The sequence below is a fragment of the Gossypium arboreum genome, chromosome 1 (genome assembly GCF_025698485.1).
Source record: "Gossypium arboreum isolate Shixiya-1 chromosome 1, ASM2569848v2, whole genome shotgun sequence".
Classification (NCBI taxonomy): Eukaryota; Viridiplantae; Streptophyta; class Magnoliopsida; order Malvales; family Malvaceae; genus Gossypium; species Gossypium arboreum.
In genome coordinates this window covers 10,248,654-10,254,179 of record NC_069070.1, presented here as the reverse complement: position 1 = coordinate 10,254,179, position 5,526 = coordinate 10,248,654, and the positions used below count along the sequence as shown (strand labels likewise).

The 5,526-nt window shown below is 34.3% G+C and overlaps 1 long non-coding RNA gene across 1 annotated transcript; it reads left to right on the top strand.

The window, feature by feature from the left end:
• The first annotated feature begins 1,278 nt into the window (after window positions 1-1,278).
• LOC128292948 (uncharacterized) lies at window positions 1,279-3,921 on the top strand. Its single transcript, XR_008282950.1, has 2 exons — window positions 1,279-1,664; window positions 3,773-3,921. It is a non-coding gene; the product is annotated as an uncharacterized LOC128292948 (long non-coding RNA).
• The last annotated feature ends 1,605 nt before the right edge of the window (window positions 3,922-5,526 follow it).

Genomic DNA, 5,526 nt, shown 5'->3' with positions numbered 1-5,526 from the left:
TAAAATTTGACCCAACATAAGTATAGGGAAATTTTGTGTATTTTGTGTTTTGTGCAATAGGGACTAAATTGTGAAAATTGTAAATGTCAGAGGTAAAATTGTAATTTACCCATTTATTTGTTTTTGGACTAAATTGAATGAAAATATGTTTGAATGAGCTTAATTTGAATATATTTAGATCAAGAACCAAAGAAATCAAATTTGGATCAGAGAAAAATGAAAATTGTTGACTAGCTGTCCGACTCCGTTTTGCATCATCTGAGGTAAGTTTATAAGTAAATAGACGTATTTAATTTTAATTAAATGTAAAGTATAGATGCTGAATTGAAATATATGATATTTTAAATGTTATTGTCGAATTTGTATAAGCTTGGTAATCATGTACAAGCATTCGTTTCGATCGAGTTACGACGTCCGAAAGCCCCGTATGAACTTTAGGAATAGTTAGGATACATATGTCATGACATAGGATTCCGTTATATGTGTGCGAGTAAGACCATGGCATCGATTTGTGATTCTGATATGTGTTTACGAGTAAGACCCTGTCTATTACAGTGCCATCGATATGTGGCTACATGTAAGACCAAATCTGGGACGTTGGCATCGTACGATTTATGTGATTATCCGAGTGTCCTATCCAATTCCGAATGGTTCATTGGGCAAAGGTAAATTGTGTACGAGTATGAAATATGAGTTAAACGGCCAAGTACGAATTAGTCTGTTGACTATTAATGATAAGGTAAGTTTGTACTTGATATTAGTTTTATTCATGTATAATCAATGATAATGAATTTAATGTATAATCAATGATAATGAATTTAAGTGAGGCATATATCTGTATTCGGTTCTGTAGTTATATAAGTTGAGTATCATGAAATGATTCGTAATTATGTGCAAGTGTGTGATTAAGTGTGATTGGCCTTAATGGTGATATACATATAAATGTGTGATATTATGTTATGATTTTCAAACTTATGAATAAAAAGTTTATACAGGCATGATTATGTTATAAGTTGTAACGCCCCAATTTTCGGGAATCCTGTGAATGTTGGCATAGGTTTAATTATGTTAGTGGGCCTCTAGAAAGCCTAAGCTTAAGATAGAACCCGACAATTTTAGTTAATTTTTGTTCCATAAGAAAAAGGGGGTGAAATTATGAAATAGGACCTATGTGAAAATGTTTGAAAATGCTATAGGCTAAATTGAAGTGGCCAAATAAATAGGAGTGCAAAATAGGAGGATTTGCATGACAAACCTCCCATTTTACATGAAGTGGCTAGCCATCATGTTGTTGTAGACAAAATGTACACTTGATATCCATAATTTATGGTACAAATTGATACAAATTGATAATAGGTTAGGTAAATGTTCCATGATAATGGGTTAGGTAAATGTTTCATGATAATAGGTTAGGTAAATGTTCCATGATAATGGGTTAGGTAAATGTTTCATGATAATGGGTTAGGTAAATGTTTCATGATAAGAATATCATGTCTTTTGTATTAAAGAATTAAATGGATGAAATATGAAGTTTTATTAAAAGAAAAAGGGGTGAAAAGAACAAAGTTTTGTCCATCTTTGTTCATCATAGCTGAAAGTTAGAGAAGAGAAAGGAGAGGAGAAAGCTCTTGAGTATTCGGTCATTAGAAGGAGGAAAATTGAAGGTAAGTTCTTGGTACCTTGCTTCTATTTTGAGGTTCATGAGTTCTTCTTGATTCTACATTAACTCTTGAAGTATATTTTGATTTTTAGTTGTGTTGTGAGCATTTAGTCATGAATTAAAATGAAGGAAATGGTTGTTGTTTCATGTTCTTTTGATGAAAAATGGAAGATATGTGAAGTTGAGCCAAACAAATGAGCATGCATGTGCCTTAGATGCTAAAGGGAAAAATCGGCTAACATGTTGTACTTTAAAATGATGAAATGGAGATTATGCTTAAGTAAAAATCATAGATATGTGATGATTGATTGGTGATATACATGTTTAAATAACATGCATGCAAGATAGGTGTATGAAAGAGTGATTTGGTAATAAATCTGCTTGGGACAGCAGCAGTAATGTGACTTTGGAAAATCACCATAAATTGTGGGAGATGAATTAGAATCTGAATAAATTATGTAATTAAAGCTTATTGAGTCTAGTTTCTAATGAAATAAACAAGAACATATTTTGAATTCTGTACAATGAGAAATTTGATTCGTAATGAAGAGTGGTCAGATTAGTCAAACAGTGAAACATGGGAAACTTTGAGAAAAATCTGGTATTGATTGGCTAAACCAAAATTCTGAAAATTTTATGGATAAAATATATATGAGTCTATTTTCAGGAAAATTAACGGCACTTGATTTGGAGTTTCGTAGCTCCAGTTATAAATGATTTAGTGACTGTTGCTCAGGAAGACAGCTTGCAGTGAAATTATGATTATGTGGTAAACATTGACAAAATTTGTTAATGAGTTGCTTATTGATTTCTTATAAGCTTACTATGATCTGTAGGTGTGGTTGGCGAATATTGTAAGGGATTAATACGTAGTTCGTATTTGAATAGTTAGATTAACGTGTTAGTAATCCAATTGTAGGCGGTTCGTGTGGATCTCGTCAAGATATCGTCGCAAGCATGTGTGTAACTAACACCCTCTTTCTTAGTCTGGATCGGCAAAAGTCGAAAAGTCGAAATGCCGAAAACCAGTATTTTGTAGATTTGCGAGTGTGCGAATGCTCGTGAGGTAAATCGATTAATGTTTTTGGTAAGCTGCAAAATTTAGACTGTAAAGTGCATGATTTACGTGCCTCGATATTTTTGGGCTTAATGGGCCAAAATTGGAATGATGGGCCAACAGGCCCAATTCGGTAAGAACCCTCGCACGTGATTCGTTAGTACGTGAAAAGTAGGAATATGCATGAAAAACCCTAAAAGCAACTAAATTACTATAATACCCTATGTATGGAAAATTATGTTATACCCCTAGGTGCAAAATTACCGAAATACCCCTAGGGTTAAATTGACCTAAATGCATGTTTGACTGTTGTTATTTATTGCATGCCATGTTGTTATTATCTGATGCATGGGATTGGGATATTGACGGAGGAAGTACTGAAAGTGGCTTGTCCACGTACTAGAGGCTTTGCCTCAATTTACTATTAACTGAGCAGCAATGCTGCAACTGTGGAGTGTTGGGCTGGGTGGGTTGAGCTATTCCCACATGGAGTGTATGGCTGGTACGGGTGGAGTGTAGTGGTTGGTGGGTTGAGTAGTCTCCCCAAATGGGCTTGCATATGTTTATTGATGTTGCATGTATTTTGAAATGGGCCTATGGGCCATACTGTTATCTGAATAAGGGGCTAAGGCCCAGTTTATTGTAATCTGAAAAGGGCTCTGGCCCAGTACCACTATTACCCAAATGGGCTTGCATATGTTATTGATGTTGCATGTATTTTGAAATGGGCCTATGGGCCATACTGTTATCTGAATAAGGGGCTAAGGCCCAGTTTATTGTAATCTGAAAAGGGCTCGGCCCGATACCACTATTACCTAAATGGGCTTGCATATGTTATTGATGTTGCATGTATTTTGAAATGGGCCTATGGGCCATCATTATCTGAATAAGGGCTAAGGCCCAGTTTATTGTAATTTGAAAAGGGCTCTGGCCTAGTACCACTGTTACCTGAATGGGCTTAGGCCCAATAGGCTTGAGCTGACTTGGGCTTTGAATGGGTTTTCCTTACACACTGAGTTTCCCCAAACTCACCCCTTTTATTTTCATCCACGCAGGAAATCCCCAACCATAGTGGGCTTGGAGCTGTGAGGGAATTCGGAGTGGCCACCCGTTCTGAAAGTTTGATTTTCTTCTGGTGAACTAGACATCTTTTTAATTACGTTTGAGGTTTTGGGCTTTTAAATGTAATAAAGCCGCTTATTTATTTTGATGGTTTTATTATGTATTACTAAGATAGGTAATACTTATTTTAACTGTTGAAATTAGATAGCTTTAGGGCGCGTTTTCAAAAACAACAGTTGATTTCAAAATAACACGACAACAAGCAAAGCTTCCGCAATGAAAGTATTTTCCAAAATTAATCACTTTTCCTAAAAATGACTTAATCGAATCGGTTTCCTAGAAATATCCATGACGTTAAGGTGTGGCAATGGCGGTATGCATGTCTAGGATTGGATCCGAAGGGAGGTTGGTACTTAAGCAGTCCGATGGACTCACCACCTCTTTTCTGGTTTCCTACCTGGTGCACAGCTTCCATTCACTTTAACCCTTAATGAATTAATCTTTTGAACATCAAGTACGATTTTCTAGACTTAGAATGGAATTTTTTTTTTTTTACGTTTTTGATGTGGCATGCTGGATCCGGCCATAACTTCTGGGCCGGGTTTGGGGTGCTACATAAGTAGTTGTGTTGGGAAGTTGACTATTAATATGCTTAATTGTTCAAGTGAGTATTCGACCAAGTAAGGAATGTAATTACTTGTTGTGATATTTTGACTCTTGAACTTGTATATAAAGGAATATGTGTATTCGATAGGGTAAAAACAAGTGGTTGGAAAATTGAGTGATAAATAGACAATTTGGTTATTTGACTATTTGGCCAAGACAATGTTCATGTACGAATGTATATATATAGATATATTTTCAAGTTATAAGTTGAACTAATGGTGTATAGTTACTATAAATATTGGTTAGCCTAATTGAGTTAAATACTTTGTTAGGTCTACTATTTGCTTATGACTTACTAAGCTATAATAGCTTACTGTGTGCATATTTGTTTGCTTTATAGATTTTGGAAATCAAGTTACAAGCTTAGGGATCTTCTGCGAAGTTCATCATACTATCTACTATTTTAGGTACCTTTATAAGTTAAATTCGAATTATGACATGTATAGGCTAAAGTGTGTTTTGGGATGATGAATTTTGGTTGTGTATAAAGCCATGCGAAATTGGCTAATTAATATGTTTGAATTTAAATATGCTGGGCATGGTCTATATTAATTATGGTTATAAGTTGCATGCTGTGTATGCTCATTATACGAGGTAAATGTTGGATGTTTGGACAAGGAGCGGTGGTTTTAAAAGGTTTGTGGTTGTTTCGACTATGATAATTCATAGGTGAAACATGCTCATGAACTTAGTAAAAATGTTTTTTTCTTATTTAATAAGGTAATACTTATGGCTTGGTATTTTTTTATTCAAGATTGGATTTTGAAAAGGTTTAAAGCTTATAATGATATATTATTTATTTCGTAAAATGTAAATGTACGAATGGTGTGTGGATAATTGTTTTCATGATTGGATAGTTGATAAACTTCAATGAGGTATTTTGTTCAATTGTATTTCGGCATGTATGTTCATGAAAATTTAGAAATAGACTATATATGATTTATTTAGTAGGAATTCTAATATATGAGATGGGCATATAATATGTTGGATTTAATTAAAGTCATGCATGTGTACTTACATTTAAATATGATTGCAGCAACGATGATGTGATACGCATGAATTTAGTAATGCATATTACCAT